At 39.0% G+C, this 20683-nt stretch overlaps 1 protein-coding gene and 1 pseudogene across 3 annotated transcripts in view; one reads left to right on the forward strand and one right to left on the reverse strand.

Moving 5' to 3' along the window:
- Positions 1-20683, reverse strand: part of MAP7 (microtubule associated protein 7) — a 174689-nt gene that overhangs the window by 85536 nt on the left and 68470 nt on the right. The window lies entirely within an intron of this gene.
- LOC118622141 lies at positions 5870-5998 on the forward strand (annotated as a pseudogene).

Consider the following 20683-nt stretch of genomic DNA (forward strand, 5'->3'; position numbering starts at 1 on the left):
TGATCTGGTCACTATTCTAAACCAGCTTTAAAAGTGTGTCGATTCTCATTTCACTGGTAAAAAAAAAAAAAAAAAAAATTTAAGCCCTTTTATAAAACCCAACTTTAACAAAAAGTTTAGGCTGACTATAAAAGCTAGAAAAACAATCCTAATACTATGAAATGTTCAAAATGTTAATTACAAATTTTTATACTTTGGTTTTAGATTATTATAAGCCTTTTAAAATGATTTAAAACCATGTTTCAGCCCGGCCAGTGTGGCTCAGTGGTTGAGCATCGACCCATGCACCAAGAGGTTGCCATTTCGATTCCCAGTCAGGGCACATGCCCAGGTTGTGGGCCTGATCCCCAGTAGGGGGCATGTGGGAGGCACCCAATCAATATTCTCTCTCATCGATGTTTCTGTCTCTCTCTCCCTCTCTCCCTTTCTCTCTCTCTCTCCAATATCAATAAAGAAAAAAATTTAAAAATAATTAATACAATAAAACCATGCTTCAAATTTTAATTAGATAAATCCAGTTCAGTATGTGTTACTTCTACTCATTCAACTCTTGCTCAGCAGGCTTTAAGTCTCTCTCTTATCTAATATAAAATTAACATAATAAAGAAGGAAAAGTAGCTTAATAAACAAGGAAACCACCACTGGAAACACTCAGAACTCACACTGTCAAATGGGAGAGAGAGAATGCTCATTATAAAACCTAAGTTTTAAAAAGAGAACGAGACAGCAGAACCACTGTACAGGAAAACCTGTATTAGTAACAAGAGCATTAACTGTGAGAGTCACTTACTAAGCCCATCTAGCGTATATAACAAGCAATGGGCTGGAGGCTTTTCATATATCACATAGTTCCTATAGTCACCTTGCAAAATAGGCAGCTAGCCTCTCCATGTTCACCGAAAACACAGGGGCAGAGAAGAAGTAGTCAGCATGGGGCATTCATCTAGCTTGGTTTGATTCCAGAATCTGTGTGGTTTCTATCCGCCATGCTGATCTCAGAGAAAAGGGTTAGACGAACTCACCTGCTAGACTACCTGGGAATAACTGAGACCTGGTCCAGGGGTCCAGGAGGAGACCAGTGGCTTTTTTCTTTTATTTGTGTTTTTATCTGACAAGAGAAAGCAACTAGAGGTGTTTGCCTTTGATGGCCTCTCCTGAGAATTTCTATGTCTCTGCCCTGTGAAAGTTCAACCATGCATGTCCAAACGCACATAAAGTCACAGTAATTTTACTGTTTCACAATATTTCTTAATACTAGTCAATTCATAATAGAGTCACAGTTCATTTTAAAGAGAAACTGAGAGGTCTCCAAGACTACAGAAATAGAAGCAGGATCTTTGGTGACAGAGAAAATCGACTTGGGATGAAAACTGTTTTTCTTACATCTGCCCCTCCCAGCTTAATTAAAAGGTATAAAATGGAGAGAACAATAAGCAATTCTCATAGTAATCTGATAGCAGATACAAGATAAATGTTTCAAGCACTTTCTCTGCCAAAATTCAGGCAATCGAGTACAGCTGATGAATGCAGCTGAGTCTTAAACTGTACTAATCTGTATTTCATCAAAGCCAGACATTAATCTTTTGTCCAACTGCGCTGTTGTTGATAAGTTAATACCTACAACGGTACAGCAGGTCCTCAAATAATGTCCTTTCGTTATGACACTGACAAGATGCCCTAGGAACTTAAGTCTTGTTTATATTAATTAGTCTGTGGTGAAACCGGTTTCCTTATTTGTCGTATCACTTAAAGTCATAGAATCTATTGATGTAAAGTGAGGACTCATAAATGTACAGGACGCATAAAATCTTCATGATGCACCCAGAAGCCTCAGGCCTGTGCTCTTATTTTCTAGAAATAAAAGTAACCTGAGTCCATGACCACCCCTCCTTTTAATCTCTTTTCAAAATAAAATACAACTGTTTTCAGACTCTGTATTTCATATCCCTCTAAATTTACTGGGCTATCATAAGATATTTTCTAGTGCAGAATCAAACTAGGATTATATAAGTAGCTCTGGCTGGTCTGGCTCAGCAGTTACAGAATCAGCCCTCGGACCAATGAACTGAGAGTTCGATTCCGTCAAGAGCTCGTACGTACCTTGGTTGCTGTTATTCCCCAGCCCTGTTCGGGGTCATGTGGGAGGCAGCCAGTCAATGTGTCTCTCTCACATCGATGTTTCTCTCGCCCTCTCTCTCCCCCTCCCTCCCACGCTATCTGAAGATATGTAGAAAAATATCCTCAGTGAGGATAAAAAAATAATAGCTGAGTAAAGTAACTTTAAAAATTTTTTAAAAACAGAATAGGCCTGGGAAAAAGGAAATCTTGGTAAGATAAGTAGTAAAATGGCAAGTTTGAGAGTCAGGAGCTGGTGTCCGGACATAAACAGAGAGTAGTGGCTTAGCAGGCATGGGGGTGGGAGGCGGAGGGTTGTGTGTGGCACTTCTGGCCAAGGAGAAGGCATGATAACCAAAACATAAAGGAATTTATCCGTCAGAGGGAAAGGGCAGAGATATGCATCAACCTTCAATCACGCCAACTAGAAAACCTGTCAACTTTTTTTATAAATGAAAGATTGCATGTTTTCTTTATGCCTTTCAAAATATTTTTCTCGAACTTTATTGAGACTTCCGGTCATGATGGTGGGTAGGTAAACGCGGTATCGCCTCCTCCCACAACCATATCAAAGTTACAACTAAACTACAGAACAACCATCATTCAAAACCGCCTGAAATCAAGCTGAATGGAAGTCCTACAACTATGGAATTAAAGCAGCAGCCAGACTGGTAGGAGGGGCGGAGGGGACGGGCTGGTCCCACACCCACGTGTGGCGGATAAAAATCAGGAGGCTCCCACGGCTGGGAAGGTCCTTCCTGAGGACTGAGGGGTCCCCGTCCCACACCAGGTGCCCCGCTCAGGGTTCCAGTGCCAGGAAGAGAATCCCCATAACTTCTGGCTGGAAAAACCAGCGGGAACTGAGGCTCAGGGAAGCTGACCTGGCTGGAGCCCCAGACAGCTCCTTAAAGGGCCCGCGCACGGACTTATCGGACTCTCTCCCTCTGAGCTTAGAGGGGAGGCAGCTCCAGGGGCGCCAGAGACACACAGGGAAGAACTGAGCGGTTTGGCACTGGAGCGAGGGCTGGAGAGGGGGCTTTCTCCGGGACAAACGTGCTGTCAGAGGCCTTTGTTCCTTTGGTGAGCCCTTCCCTGGGGCGGCAGACAGAAGCCATATCTGGGACTCCAGCAACCTGGCTCACACTGGTAGCCCCGCCCTGCTGACTCCCTGAGGCCCCGCCCCACTCAACTTTCAGGCCCACCCAAGCTGTTGCCAGTTGCTTAACCATAGGATTGGCCGGTCTTGGATCCTGCTTCAGGTTTTTCCTAAATTCTTTCAAACGAGCAGCATCTGGTCTCAGCGAGCCCCATACCACTCGTTAAATAATACACAGAAACAAACACAGGGAGGCAGCCAAAATGAGGAGACAAAGAAACAGGTCCCAAATGAAAGAACAGAACAAAACCCCAAGAAAAGAACTAAGCGAAATGGAGATAAGCAACCTAACAGATGCTGAGTTCAAAATATTGCTTATAAGGATGCTCGATGAACTTAGTGAGAACCTCAGTGAACTTAGTGAGGGCCTCAAAAGCATAAAAAAGGACCAGTCAGAATTGAAGGAAGCATTAACTGAAATAAAGAATAATTTACACAGCTTCAATACTAGAGTACCTAAATCCAAGAAGTAAACCATCGATTTGGAATATAAGGAAGCAAAGAATGCTCAATCAGAGCAGCAAAAAGAAAAAAGAATCCAAAAAAATGAAGATAGTGTAAGGAGCCTCTGGGACAACTTCAAGCGTGCCAACATTCGCATCTTAGGGGTGCCAGAAGGAGAAGAGAGAGAACAAGAAATCGAAAACCTATTTGAAACAATAATGACAGAAAACTTTCCTAACTTTGTGAAGGAAACAGACATACAAGTCCAGGAAGCAGAGAGAGTCCCAAACAAGATGAACCCAAACAGGCCCACACCAAGGCACATCATCATCAAAATGCAAAAGGTTCAAGACAAAGAGAGAATCTTAAAAGCAGCAAGAGAAAGGCAGCTAGTTACCTACAAGGGAGTTCCCATAAGGCTGTCAGCTGATTTATCAAAAGAAACTTTGCAGGCCAGAAGGGAGTGGCAAGAAATATTCAGAGTGATGAAAAGCAAGAACCTACAACCAAGATTACTCTATCCTGCAAAGCTGTCATTTAGAATTGATGGCCATATAAAGAGTTTCCCAGACAAGAAAAAGTTAAAGGAGTTTATCACCCCCAAACCATTATTATATGAAATGATGAAGGGTCTTTTTGAAGAAAAAGATAAAATATATGAGCAAACAAAATGGCAATGAATACATATCTATCAACAATGGAATCTACAAACAAAATGAACAGGTAGATCAGAAACATTCTCATAGATACAGAGAACATTTTGTTGGTTGCCAGATGGGAGAGAGTTGGGAGAATGGGTGAAAAAGGTGAAGGGATTAAGAAGTACAAATTCAATGCTAGGCTGAGAAACCTCAAAGGGAAAGGGGTTGGGGGGTGGGAAGAAATAAACCAAAGAACTTATATGCATAACCAATGGACACAGACAATAGTGTGGGAAAAGGCGGGAGGGGGGCGGGAGTGGGGAGCAGGGGGTCAATGGGGGAAAAATGTGGAACATATGTAATACATTCTACATTCAACAATAAAGATTTAAAAAAAATAAAAAATAAATAAAACAAGAGAAAAATAAATAAATAAAACTAAAAACATTTTTCTCACTTGTTGCAAGGAGAAAACTACACATTTCACATATTACATAATTACTGTTGCAGTTTTAGAATGTGAAAAGAAGCCTTTAGGCTTTACGGTAAAGTAAGAATTGGAGACTGAAGAATTATTACAATTATGAGTTCATGTCCAAGGACACAAAACTGCCAAAGGTAAGGGGAAAGCATAGTATTAAGATAAAATTATTTTATCCTAAAAATTGTTTTAAAGTCTTATTCTAATGATTATTTTGCTTTTGAATTTATAAGCACAATACATTCTTAACATACTTTAATATTTTACCTACATTTTCCCCCTTATGTATAGCATCAAAAACACGTATTTGCCACCCTACCTACCTATGATGCTATGCTTGTAAAAAACAAATACATGTTGATTCCAGGAATTGATAATAGAAAATATATATATATATTTTTATATCCTCACCCGAGGACATTTTTTCATTTTTTGTTCAGATAGAGTGGGAGGGAGAGAGAGGAAGAGAGAGAGAGAGAAACATCGATGTGAAAGGGGCACATCGAGTGGCTGCCACTCGCATGACCCAACCGGGGCTCGGGATAAACCACAACCGAGGTACGTGCCCTTAGCGGGAACCGAACCCAGGTCACTCTGGACCGCAGGCCAACACTCTAACCACTGAGCCAAACAGGCCAGAGCATAGAAAATATTAATAAAATTAAATAATCAGAGCTACATACAGTTCAATCCTTTCCCCAGAGGATTAATGGTGTTCTCAAAACTGTTTCCTTACCAGGTGTAACGATTCTGTATTTTTGGTTATTTCACAAATGTGACTATGTCAGTTTATGAGAATGGGAAGTTATTTCCAACCCTCGCAACCCCTTTTTAGATCATGAATTCCCTTGCAGTTCTAAGTAGCGTCACTAGATCCTTACCCTGAAAAATTGTACATGCAATTCAGAAAGTTTCAGTCCCCAGGGACTGATGGTCAAGAAACTGTCCCTTTCACCTCCTGTCACAGCAAAAGATGTTTTAAGTAGTGACAAGCTCCAAACCATACAGCAAATCTTCCTCATTTTTTGCCATGGATTTTTTTCAATCAAAATAAATCTTTAAAAATGTGACACTTAGGCTAACACAGAAGGGTAAAGTCTCCATAAAACCCAGAGAAGAGATGGTAAAACTTCTCTTTGGATCTTGTCTGGAGTCACAGCTGGAAAAAAAAAAAGTGACATTTAAAATAGTTCTTGTAAGAACAAGCTTTCAAAGCTCTTTTGTTGAAAGCAGTCGTTCTCATGTGAGGTTTTGTATGAAAAGTACCTGTGGGCTTTTAACATAGAGATGGCGGGTTCCCCTGAACTGCAATGCTGAGGCATAAAGCTCAGGTGTGTATTAAATAGCTATTTATTTATTTATTTTCTTACTTATTTTCATCCTCACCCGAGGACATTTTTCCATTTTTTGTTCAGATAGAGTGGACATTTTTCCATTTTTTGTTCAGATAGAGAGGAAGAGAGAGAGAGAGAAACATCGACGTGAAAGGGACACATGGAGTGGCTGCCACCCACACAACCAACCAGGGCCGGCGATAAACTGCAACCGAGGTACGTGCCCTTAGCGGGAACAGAACCTGGGTCTCTCTGGACCGCAGGCCAACGCTCTAAATGCTGAGCCAAACTGGCCGGGCTAAATAACTTTTTATTATTTATTTATTTTTAGAGAGATGAAGGGACAGAGAAATTGAAACACTGATGTGAGAAACATCAATTGGCTGACTCCTGCACGCCCCCACTGGGGATGGAGCCCGCAACCCGGCCATGTGCCCTGACCGGGAATCGAACCAGGACCTCTCAGTCCATGAGGTGACACTCAGTTCACTGAGCCACACCAGTGGGCTTAGCTGTGTATTTTTATACAGCTCCCTAAAGAACTCTGATGTACATTCCTGGTTTAAAACCAGTGGGTTACAGTATTTAAAATAGGATTTGTCTACCATAGGCTTAATACTTTCACACTTTTCATCCCTTGACAAAAGAGGCAAGTGTGGATTTCTTGGGATAACAGTTTAAGAGGATTTAGTGGGCTTCGGCCTTCCACTAGCCCAGCAGCCTCCAGACTGGGGTATGCATGCTTCAAAGGGTGCCTGTGGTCTTTCCAGAAAAGGGATTTAACCTTTTTTTCTGCTTTGGACTTCTTTGGCAAAGGTCAGGCTGGATCCCTTTCCAGGATAGTATTTTTAAATGCATAAATTAAAATACGAAGTATTACAAAAAATACAACCATATTTAAATTATATTTACAAGGTTATCAAGATGTTAAAATGTTTATATTATAAAAATATATGTGCTTATTTATTAACCCCTTAAATAACAAAATCTAGGGGCATGTCTAATAACTGCCATGATCTCAAAGCAGTGATCAGTTTAAACTGCGTTTTGAGAGACAACTCTAATGTGATATAAAAATATCTTGACTTCTACTAACGCTAATACTACTCTAGATTTGTTGTCACATTCATATATATGTATTTTTTTATCCTCACCCGAGGACATTTTTTGCATTTATCTTCAGATAGAATGGGAGGGAGAGAAGGGGGAAGAAAGAGAGAGAGAAACATCGATGTGAGAGAGACACATTGAGTGGCTGCCACCCACACGACCCCAGCGGGCTGGGAACAAATTGCAACAGAGGTACGTGCCCTTAGCGGGAACCGAACCAGGACTCTTGTCCGTGGGCTGACGCTCTAACCGCTGAGCCTAACCAGCCAGGGCTTCACATTCATAATTAAGGGAAATGTTCAATTTCCAGAAGAGGTTACTGGAAATAAAGACGCAATTATTTTCCAAATTCACGAACTCTGGGTTAAGAACCCTTATTAAGGGAATACATGTACATGGAAGGGAATTAATTTCCAGATTCTTTCCTAAAACGCTTTCTACCTCACTTTTCATATTCCCTTTCTCCTGTTATTATAAGAACGGCACACCACTTATGCATCCTGAGTGTTATGAGGTTCATGGTTCAGGGTGTAAAACCTCTGCAGTGCCCACCAGAGTGATGAGAAAATGCACTGGTCCTGAAGAGGATTCTCCTGAGAGCAGGCAACACATTCTATGGACACGGAGCCTTGTTTTATGTAAGTGAAGGGGATCAAGATATGCCACCCCAAATGTGCCACTTTGGCATATTTTGAGCTGCAGGCAAATGAGCAGGGCATGAATTTCCCTTTGTGAAAGTGACAAATTTCCATTTGTAAAGATGTTCTCCTTTCCCATACCAAGAACAGGAGAATGTCTCCTCACTAGAGACAACCAACGTGAGTCAGCGTTAAAAATCTTATTAAATAACACCTATCCACCATTAGTTTCTCCCATATCTTTGCCTTCCCACAATTTGCCTACCTTTCCTTTGTGTAGTCAATTTCTCCACAATTTATTACTCTTGGTTCCAATGGTATATAAGACCCTGGGCTTGGCGGCCTCTTTGGGTTTTCACTTCTTTTCTGTGAGGCACCCATGCATGTAAAAATAGTAACATCGATAAGGAAACATATGTCCCTTTTCCTGTTAATATGTCTTTTGAAAGTTTAATTTACAGGACCCAGTTACTAAGATGGTACAGAAAAATTTTTTCTACCAATAAAATAAAAAGTTTTGCTTTGCCCATCTGTCTATATTAATGTGTCATTGTCATACAGCACAGATTAATATAGTTATTTGCACTAAAAATGAAGTCAGTCTTCTTCTGTCACAAAGTCACAAGTATGATATGGTTGATTGTTAAATTCACCAGATTTTTGGGAGAAATAAAATGAATGAGTTAAATCTGTAGCTTCAAGGTTCTGACAAAATGTATTTAAAGCATGTATATATTATGCAATTTTCTAAAATTATATTCTTCAAAATGACAAACTAAATTTGTATTTCAATTTATAAGTCTATTAAGGGGTAGATGGTTTTTAAAATTTCTTCTAGTATTCACACAATTAAAAATATTTGAAGGCCAACCAATGTTTCTTAGAGTATGGGCCACAAACCTCCTTCATCAGAAACACCTGGGTATTTGTTTAAAAATGCAGATTAGAATGCCCCACCTCAGACCCACAGTATTTGAATTTCAGGGGTGGGGCCTGGGAATCTTTACCCTTAACAAGCATCATGGTTGAATCAGATGTACACCAAAGTTGAGATCCACTGTACTTTATGTTACTTTATACTCTTTATTGCTTTGTGGTGAAATCTCCCAGAAAAACATAATAAAGTTTGGATAGTTTTGGGATACATTCATCCTTTGACTTTCTGGACAGGCATTTGTTATAAGCTAAATTATACAAACTCAACACAGGCTACTGATACCTATTCACAATATGGCAGAGTTGGTGTCAGCAGGAACCATCTCTTTATGCATCACTTAATAACTTTCGGTGATACAGAATAGTGATGGTTTCTTTAATACGTTCTTTAAAAATTTGATACCATTTTTGGATAAGCTGTAAACAGGTCCAACAAAGAACAGAATAGTAAGTATCTCCTTTTTTTTTTTTTTTTTTATCCTCACCCGAGGACATTTTTCCATTTTTTTTGTTCAGGTAGAGTGGGAGGGGGAGAGAGGAACAGAGAGAGAGAGAGAGAGAAACATCGATGTGAAAGGAACACATCGAGTGGCTGCCACCCGCACAACCAACCAGGGTCGGGGACAAACTGCAACCAAGGTACGTGCCCTTAGCGGGAACCGAACCTGGGTCTCAGGACCGCAGGCCGACGCTCTAACCGCTGAGCCAAACCGGCCAGGGCAGTATCTCCTTTTATAAAGGTATGATCCTATCATAGAATCTTAAAAATAGACTTAAACAATGGGCCTACTATCTAATTATTGTCAGAAAGGGTTAAAGCTCAAGGTGTCTGGTATTCCATGGGTGCTTTTATAAGATCTGTAAAAAAATTTCCTAGGCTAAAATAATATTAATCATGCTACTTGGAGCTTCAATTTGGAAACTTTAATGAATAAATTTTCAGCAAATGACCTATTTTAAAATTATTCTTGAAGAAGTTTGGCGCTGGCCCTCTAGAGTCTAGAGGCAAGATGTGCTGACTGATTAAGCATACACCTTGGTTAGGTCTCTCGGTTTTCATGTGACCAAATCAACTCTACCCTAAGGCCAACTGTTAGTTACATCATGTGATTCCACTGTTAACTGTCAACGTGGAATGTAGGCCAGAAACAAGCCACGGAGTACAAGATCTTGTCTCACTGTTACCCAATAGCTCGCACATGCTCAGTTTCAAGAAACTATATTTATAGAGAATTTACAGTTGACTAATTCTTGTGGATGTGTATTCTAAAATCTAACCCTGTATTAAGTCGAACTAACATCTGTGCAATGAGCCAAACTGTCTTCCGTAAAACCTCCTTTTAAGGTCAGTCCCCAACCTTAGCCTATTAGACACACACACTCTAGAAAATTAATTTGTATTGTATGCACTGGGTGCTCAGCTGTTTTTAATATTTTAATTCTTATTTCTACACTGAATAATAGCCATGGCTTAAAAAAAAAAATCACCGTAAGTAGTTATACCATTATTAGAACATTTTAAACTAAAACGAACACTCTCTCATATGCATACCCCACAAACATAAATTAAAAGAAAAATTTAAAACTAAATATTTGTGTTTCTTTTTTCAGAACATCTCTTTCCTTTTTCAATACAGCAGAAACAGGATATAAAGAGACATATTTTAATATTATTTCAATTAAGACTTTTACTTTATGTCTTTAAATTATAATACTTAAGGCAAATAAAGCCTCAAAGATGGGCCAAATAAGTATCTTTATTTTATTTATTTTTTGAGTCTTTATTTTTTATTTTATTTACTTAAAATTAATTAATTAATTTTTGTTACAGATGTTTCTCCTTTTTCCCCCCATTGACACCCTCCTCCCTGCTCCTGTTCCCCACAACCTCCACCTTTACAGTATTGTTGTGTGTGCCCATTGGTTATACACATATGCATATAAGTTCTTTGGTTTATCTCTTCCCGCTCTCCCAACCCCTCTTCCTCTGAGGTTTATCAGTTTGTTCCCTACTTGCATGTCATTGGGTCTATTTTGTTCATCAGCTTATATTTTGTTCACTCTATTCCACAAATAACTGAGATCATGTGATAGTTGTCTTTGTTTGACTGGATTACTTCACTTAGCATAATGTTCTCCAGGTCCCTCCCTCCATGTTGTCTCAAAGGATAAGAGATCTTTCTTCCTTACAGCTGCATAGTACTCCATTGTGTAAATGTACCACAGCTTTTTTATCCACTCACCTACTGACAGACACTTGGGCTGTTTCCAGATCTTAGCTATTATAAATAGTGCTGCTATGAACATAGGGGTACATATATTCTTTCTGATTGGTGTTTCAGGCTTCTTAGGATATATTCCTAGAAGTGGGATCACTGGGTCAAATGGCAGCTCCATTTTTAATTTTTTGAGGAAACTCCCTACTGTTTTCCACAGTGGCTGTACCAGTTCCAACCAGCGGTGCACTAGAATCTCCTTTCTCCACATCCTTGCCAGCACTTGTTGTTTGAGGACATCCTTATTTAAAAAAAAAAAAAAAAATGTACTCGGTACCTAAAGAAAAATTTTAAAAATATTGTTCTTTTAATTCAATTTATCGTGAAAGTTATCACTAAAACTTTTTTAAAGCTATAACCTTCACATGCTCCTGTACTGACATGTTTATAACCCCATAATTGATGATTGGTAAATTATTGTGCTGACTTGTTTATAGCTCCATAATTGATGATTGGGAAAGTCACTGAGTACCCTCTAGCTGAAACTGTTTTGTAAAAAATTTAATCAAGAGGATAGAGATCAAAATAACCTCAGTTAATTGGAATACTCCCTGAATCAAGAAACTGCTGGGAGCCGGCTGCCTGTCTGCCAGAGCCCAGGAAACCTGGAGGTCTTGAGTCAGAGACTCGACCTCCCCCACAATCTCAAGGAATTAGGCTGGCACTGTGTTTGCGCAGCTCGGGGCTAAGTGTGACCCAATGTACCTTGAAATGCCCGGGTGTGCCTGGGTGTTCCTGTTATCCACAAGGCAAACGAATACTATACAGCATTGTTGTAGCCCTGGGCATTGTATCAAAAAGATCCTATTTTCTTATAGCATTAAACTTTTGCTGTAAGGTATAAAAGGCGTGTAATAAAGCATATTGAGGCTGATCTCCGAAGACTCTGTCACAGGGGCGTTTGGAATCAGACGCCGGCTGGCTAACAAACAGCTCTTATTTGGACTTCAGTTCTCTAGTGGTCTTTCTTTGACTCTGTCACGCCACAATATTGCTGTGTTAAAATACAATATAAAAGAAAAAAAAAAAAAAGCAACAAAGTCCAAGCAATTAGAAATAAGAAGCTGTTTCAAGATTTCTGAAAGAAGAACGAGATTGTGGAAATTATATAACCATGCTCTGAGGTCTGTGCTGGTGATGGGGTTCAAGGCAGGCCACCCCAAAATGTACCACATTTGAATTAAAGTTACTCAAGGAACAGCTAGTTCAAGGACACTCTGACCCGCGTTTGTCTGAAAGCAGGAAATAAATCTCCACGTGACACCTGCTACCCTCCCTGCTCCAGGAAATAGGGAGGCATCCTTATCGCCAGAGAGAGAGAAGTCAGGCTGAGAAGGCTGCGTAAACAAACTATTTAGTTTCTTCACTAATTAGTACCCCAGCCTCTGTATCTCTGTCTTGTCAGGACTTTAGAAATTTATTTTTCTAAAAGGTACATGAACAGCCTGCTCTAGTCATTTCTTAGGTCCCATATCCATGAGATCTCCGTACATACAAAATTAAATTTCTTTTTATTTCTCCTTTTAATCTGTTTTGTGTCAATTTAATTATTAGACCAGCTAAAAAAAACCTAGAAGGGAAGAAAGGAAAAGTTTTCCTCCTCTACACTGGAAAAGATAGGAGTTTAGCTGCAGTAACTTCCCTTTGACAACACTGTTATTTAAACCTTCGTATGATGAGAGTCCAGCCTTTTAAAAGACGGTGATTGTTAAAGAACAATGAATTCTCATAACGCATTCCTGTTCTACAAAATGGAGTTATAGCAATGCCTGACAGATACAAGATACAGAAGGAAAAGAAGCAACAAAATGGTCCTTTCAATCAGTGAGAAAGAAAAACGCAACCATTAATATTTTATTACCTTTAAAGAGGCTTCATGGAATGCTAGAACAACTAAAAGGATCTTTCTTGCCCTGTCAGGGTGGCTCAGTTGGTTGGAGTGTTGTTCCGTCCACCAAAAGTTTGTGGGTTCAATTCCTAGTTGGGGCACATACCTAGGTTTCGGGTGTGATCCCTGTATGGGAGGCAACTGATCTAAGTTTCTCTCTCACATTGATGTTTCTTTCTCTCTCTCTCTCCCTTTCTTTTTTTTTTTTTTTTTTAATATCCTCACCCCAGGACATTTTTCCATTTTTTGTTCAGATAGAGTGGGAGGGAGAAAGGGAGCGAGAGAGAGAAACATCGACGTGAAAGGGACACATCGAGTGGCTGCCACCCGCACGACCCACCAGGGCCGGGGACAAATTGCAACCAGGTACGTGCCCTTAGCGGGAACCGAACCCGGGTCTCTCTGAACTGCAGGCCGACGATCTAACCACTGAGCCAAACCAGCCAGGGCTCTCCCTTTCTTTCTATCTAAAAATCAATTTAAAGAAACATATCCTCAGGTGAGGATTTAAAAAACAAACAAAAAGAATCTTCTCCATCCAGCCTTTCCAACCACTCACTGCCCTGAGTGCTCCGTGCAGTGTGCTTGGCCCTGGGGAAGGCGGTGGGTGGAGGCACCGGCTGCCCACGGGACTCACAGGCTGCAGGACGCAGGCGTCCACGAATCACGTGGAGAAGGCTACACTCTCCACGGATGCGGCTCTGGGAGAAAAGAACTCCGTTCTGTGGGGAGATACAGCACAGGAACCTGAGCGAATGCTGTAACAGTCAATGGGGCTTCTCACCAACACAATTCAGGACACAACTCTAGGAAGAAAAACAGTATATAACTGAAACAATTTAGAATCTGGTATTTATTTCCAAGGAGATTTCTTCATTTAATTTGGTTTTAAGCAACAATCTCACCCCTACCACATCATAAATGCAAATTTTTTTAATGGAATGGAATTCCCACCACAGAATACTTTACCTATCTTTCTAAAATATTAAGAATTTAATACTTCAGTGTAAAATTAGTATCTTAAGTATTAAATTCTTTTTTTTTTAAACAATGGCTTTTTTGGGATATACAACTATTTTTTTTTTTTCAAAGTGGCTAAATTATCTCAAGAGGAGAGGCGAAATCGCATACATCAATATGCCATTTTTTGAACGTTACTACAAAACTACCAATAATAAGCAACTGCAAATTCATGGTGGTAAACACTTCTATTTTTCTCATGGGTATAATTTCAAACCATTCTGGTGACAGCTGTTGGCTGTAAGACCTGTGTACAACATTCAGCAAATTTCAACAAAGCTTAATAATTAATGAACATCCTATGCCATTAATTTATAATAAAGTTGCTTCAGAGTCTTCTAACGCGCTGCTGAAGATTCCACCCAGAGGTAAATTAGTGGATGGTGGCAGCCCCAAAATCCCTTGATTTGAATGTGTCCTAATATGCCTTCTGAAAAATCCCGTCACTGTTCAGAGTGAATTTAAGGATCCGGGAAGAGGTCAGACTACCTACCTAATTGCTTTCCGTAATTAGTGAGAGGTTCTTCCCACACCCAAATGGATGTCTCCCTCCATTCGCTACAAACAAGAGACTATTTTATGACTATGAGAATTTCTTTTAGCCCTCAGGATTCTCACCTTCTTTCCTATAGGATAAATTCTGCTGAATTAATTTGCTTTTCTTATTCTTTATGTCCCTAGGGAGCATTTGGTCAAAAATTTTGCCTGCATTTGGTAAAATAGCAAACTTCTTTCAAAAAAGAAGTGAAGAAACAGCTTCAGAGCATTCAGCAGAGAAATCTTATTACTTTACTCCTTAGCTTCCATTCGTTGTCTCTCTGTAGTTCCTAGTGACTTCCCCACAATTTGGGGTCATTCCCCAAACCCTAAGCCCCATTTCCTTTGTTAAAATTCACGTCTTTTCTGTGAACTCCTGGGCACATAAAAATGAATAAAAATTGTGTGCCTTTTCTCTCGTTCATTGTCCTTTGTTAATTTAATTCACAGGCTGCCAGAGACTTAACCAAAGAGAGTAAAGGTAAAGTTTTATCTCCCCAACAACCACTTGTAACTGTAAAAATCGAAAGCAACAATAATCAATGAAGAAAGATTTTTCCTCAGATGATTACCTAACCAGAAAACATAAAAGTGTTCAAAGTAAGGCAGTATCATGAATAACTGCTCATCCTATAACCCAATAAAAATTATTAGGTTATAAATATACACATTGATACTAAAAGGGAATACTCGAAAATCACTAAAGCTACATTAGAATGACAAGATTATGGGTGATTTTCCTGTTCTGTTTTTGCCACATATTCTGTGACGCTGTTACACATTAAGAATTTCAAATATGAAAAAAATTTTAAAGAAGTGTTTACGAAAAGATGATTGAAAAATAAACATTTATTTTTGTCACTATAAATGGGTCTATCAACCTCTTTTTTTTTAATCCTCATCTGAGGACATTTTTCCATATTTTGTTCAGAGAGAGTGGGAGGGAGAGAGAGAGAGAGAAACATCCACATGAAAGGGACACATCGTGTGGCTGCCACCCGCATGACCCAACCAGGTCTGAGGACAAACTGCAACCGAGGTACGTGCCCTTAGTGGGAACCGAACCCGGGTCTCTCTGGACTGCAGGCCGACGCTCTAACCACTGAGCCAAACCGGCCATCAACCTAATTCTTCACCAAAAAAATATTTCCATTATCGCATAAAACAAAAGGAAACAAGTCTATCCTGCTGCTCTTCATTTCAAAGACTGTCTTGTTTTCTTCTAGGTAGAAAGGGTCATCTGTCACATCCCCACCTCTCGGTCCAAGCACATTTATAATTCCCTGGGTTGTGACTTGTAGAACCTGGCCTCATTCATCATCATGGAACCGCCGGGCTCACCCCTGGCTGTGAGGTAGCTGTCTTAACACACACTGCACCCAAGCAAAGGCCCAGATCTATCTCAGAATTTAAAAAAAATTAACTGCTTCAATCCTACAGCACACAGCCCTTCTCTAGACCCGATAAAAACACACCATTTCCATTTCACACATTCTAAGTTGCGTGCAGCTCTTAGGTTCCCATAACAGAATTTCGTCAGTCAACTCAGTTGCTATTGGTTACAGCTGGTATGATGTCTACAAAAAGTCTAAAACACTACACAAAACTGATACAACTGAGAGCTATTAGTGCAAGGCCCCCGTCTTATTCCTAACAATTACTGTATAACTTTACGCATATTTAAGAAAATACATAAATATATAAGAATATACTTAAGAATGTTTAAAAAATATGCCAAACTGCACATATTTGATAACTAAGAGAACTCTCACATATGTATAGATACACTCATGTATGTAAACAATGTTCACTTAGCTCTTGATGTTGTCACCTAATTTGAATCCAACAAAAATTTCTGAATGACACATTTGTTTTATTTTTTACTTTGACCATGACTGTTGAGTAGTATTGATAGCCCTGAATTATAAAAACATCGTACTTAAAGGCTTCCATATTTAAATTATGTATTTTGATTATCAGAAGTAAAATACAAAATTCAAATATTCAAAGCATGAAGTCTTAATAAAATGTTATATAAAAATGTTAAACTTTGACTCAGGACTTTTGTAACTGTTGTGTTACAAAAAAACATGAAAACTTTGCATTGTTAATATTAGATCAAGTAAGTGGAAAGCTTAAATATTAACTTTTACCTTCTTAGTTCTTCATCACATGTTACCTGCTATTCGGGCAATGTTATTTTATTCTGTCTGTGATAAGATACTAAGACAAACTTATATAACCTAACAGATTATATAACCTAACAGATTATGATCCAGAAATGGATAATGGCACTATTTTTTTAAATAGAATAGTTCTCATAGAATAGTGCCTTCTAGTTAAGAATGATTCTCACGTATTAAAAACGTAACGTAAGTTTTGAAATTGGCCTATAGTTCAATTTCAAGTTGTTTATTCATATCACCTCGAGGTTAAAAAAACAAAGTACAATGTCAAGATAGTATATCAACAGTAGGAATTTTGTACTAAATTTGTACTAAAATTTCAGTTCAGACAATATTTACCACACACTGTGAATGACTCAGTGAAATACTATGAAGAAGGATTTATGGCTTCTAATGTATGATTTGCATCTTAGACTCTAAGTGGTAAATCTTGGAAATTGAAATGAACATTTTTAGGTTTAGTGAGAGTATGTGCCCTTTTTACTGATTTATGTTTTCCCCTGTTCCTTCACTTTATTTCTAGAACATTTCCAGCAGATTTTTATCTTTGAACTTGAGCGACTCTGGTTGGACAGCATAGATTTAGTCGCAACACACATTTCCTAGAAAGAGAATTTTTAACTTCTGTCCTTGATACGCCCCTGCCAGTACTCTTTCCTTATGAACGTCTGTGTGTTTTGTTATAAAGGAAAAAGTCACTCCATTTAACTTAAGATACTCTGAGCTCTCAGGAGCTTTAGGTAAGTGATGATGGTACTTAAAAACTTTAATTGCATTAATGCTTGTTTCATTTAATCTAAATGTCATCAGGCTCAGAAAAGTATAAGTTATGGAAAATCAGAGAAGCATTTACTCTGAAGAAATTTCTACCAGATTATTATACAGGGTAATTTATATATTTTAAAAGTCTGATCCCATATCACTTAAAAGGCAAATGATATACTGAATGATTTATAAAGAATTAATAGCCATAACCTTGATGGTCATTTATTGAACATCTATGTTCTGGAATGTACCCGATGTGTTAAACATGTTGTCTCATTCATTTAGTCTCCACAGGAAGCCTGCATTGTAAGCAATATTCTCCCCACTCCACACAGATGAAAGGCAAGGTGCAAAAAAGTTACGCAATTTATCTAATCATGAAACTCTAATCATGAATAAAATCCACATCGATTTGACTTTAAAACCTAGTATCGTAACCACCATGCTACAAAAAACATTTTCTAAAAAAATGTTTTCTAAATATGGCATTAAAAATGTGCCTTAGCCTTGGCTGGTTTGGCTTAGCAGTTAGAGCGTTGGCTCAGGGACCAATGAGTCGCGGGTTCGATTCCGGCCAAAGGTACGTACCTCGGTTGCGGTTCATCCCCAGCCCTGGTCGGGATCGTGCAGGAGGCAACCAGTCAATGTTCCTCTCTCTCCCTCCCTCCTACTCTATCAAAAGATAAATAGAAAAATATCCCCCAGTGAGGGTTAAAAAAAAAATGTATCCTTGTCTTTTTACTGTTTTGGTTCCCTCTGTTAATAATATTTTGACAAATATAGAATGTATACAAAGTTCTAAAGTTTTAAATTATCATTTAAGGAAAGAACTTGCATTATTTTTTAGTTTCAAGTAAGACTATAATTTGCGTATTGGTTAAAAGTCACTTTCTTGTGTATATACTCACTTGACCATCTTAACTTGATTCAGCAGATATGGCTGTTGACATTTTATAGGGGAGAGAGTAGAGTTCAGAGAGGTTAAGGGATTTGCTGGTGGCCACACAGTGCTAGAGCTGAGTGTTGAAATCTGCTTTTGACTCTAAAACATTTTGTTTTCTTGATAAAGGTATAGATTCTATGTAAGTTTGAGAATAGCTGGTGTTTTGGGTGCTTTAAGAAAATATTTAGCTTCTGGACAAATATGGCAACATAAAATTCCTGGCAAAGGAGCTTGAGTTTGCCCGGCTGTGTGATTTTCACTGAGCGTGTGGAAAAGGCTGCCCTTCCTGAGCGGAGTTCTGACCTCATCCAGGGCTCATGGGAGGAGGGGTCTTCTCTGGCCTGAGACCTGGCATTTTATCACAAAGTTATGTTTTCTAGAATCCTTAAGGTAACTATTTTTCACCAAGGAAATAAACTTTTTGGTTTTGTGTTCTGATAGGCACATGGTTAATCATCTATAACAAGAGACAGTAACATTTCCTGCTGACTTTTTCCAAAAGTTGAAACAAACCACTAGTGCTTTGTCAACCATAAAAAAGAAACGGCATGTTCTAGTGCAGTGAGACTTGATTCTTATGTAAAAGTGTATCCTTGTTTCTGCTATTTGGTGTGTTTTATGAACAGAGTGGGTCTGGCCTTTCCTACTTTTCTGCACTATTGAAGACTAGGTATTGATTCATTAATTTCATCACTTGAGGAGGTGCCTACTGGTTGCCAGGCACTACCGTAGGCACTAGGGATACAACAGGGAACAAAATAGCCAAATTCCTTGGCCTCATCGAGTGTACATCTAGTGTGGGAAAACAGACAACGGGCACTATTGCATCAGCTAGTGATGAATGCTAAGGTGGGAATAGGCCAAATAAGGTGGAAAGCAGCCTGGCTGGTTTGACTCGGTGGTTAGAGCGTCGACCTGCGGACCAAGGAGTTGCAGGTTTGATTCTGGCCAAGGGCACGTACCTCAGTTGCGATTCGTCCCCAGCCCTGGTCTCGGGGTTGTGCAGGAGGTGACCAGCTGACCCACAGCTGTGTGCATGAATGTGAAGTGTATCGAGCATGGCTGCCCCTTTCATCTTCACCTCCAAAAGAGATGATTGTTACACTGAAATTTTAGTTTATGGGAACAATAAGCTTCTATGTTTCCCATTTTTCCAAGATCTACTATATAACCAATTAAAAGAAGGAAATTGGGTCTTGGCCAGGTAGCTCAGTTGGTTAGAATTTTGTCCCAATATTCCAAGGTTGTGGGTTCAATCCCTGGTCAAGGCACATGTAGGAGTCAACCAATGCATGCATAAATAAGTGGGACAACAAACTGCTGTTTTCCTCTCTCAAATCAATCAATAAAAAAAATTAAAAGAAAAAGTATGGAAATTGGACAAGTCATAATCCAGCATCTTAGAAAACTTTAGTATTTTTAGACAACTTATCTAAGGTTGCTTTGACCAATTGTTTGCATTTATAAAAAAAATTCCTCCTCTATTCAAAATTTATCTATTGGACATTTATCCAATGTTCTTACTGAGTAACCTGTATTTTAGTCAAATCATTACGCATCAACTATGTCTTATGCTAATATTTGCATACTATATGTAAATATCCTTTCTGCATGGAAAGATATGTCTCCATAAAACAGACTCATTACGTACAAAATGAATTTGAGAGTGACTTAACTGAACAAATGCATGTAATAATAACAGGTATTTTCCTGGAAAACCAGGCATCAGGTGAGGCACCTTACCTCTTCTCTAATGGACATACAACCCTGCAAATCAGATTAATCCCACTGTGCAGTGATGACACCGACACACTCACCGAGTGTAAACAACCTGCCTGCAGTCACGGAACCAGTGTCAGAGCTGAGACGGACTCAGATCCAGTCCCAGAGATATTTCTAACAGGCCACTCCAGCTTTTGTATTTTATAATCATACCCAAAGCAAGCTACTTGTTGACACCAAAATCCATCTCCTACTGGTTACCGGATACTGACATTATACATGACACATACTTCTCTCCTAGATCAGATGTGTTTTTATTTTAAAGTTTGACAATATTATTTATGAAAATGAAGACATACTATTTTAGAAGGGCAAGTAATTTCATAAATAAAGCATCTTTATTACTCTTAAAAGGTAATTAAAAATATCCCTTGAAAATGAAGTATATAATATTCCGATGACTATGGTTTTCTTGGTAAAGCCCACATGTG

The sequence above is a fragment of the Molossus molossus genome, unplaced genomic scaffold (genome assembly GCF_014108415.1).
Source record: "Molossus molossus isolate mMolMol1 unplaced genomic scaffold, mMolMol1.p scaffold_m16_p_8, whole genome shotgun sequence".
In the NCBI taxonomy this organism is placed as follows: Eukaryota; Metazoa; Chordata; class Mammalia; order Chiroptera; family Molossidae; genus Molossus; species Molossus molossus.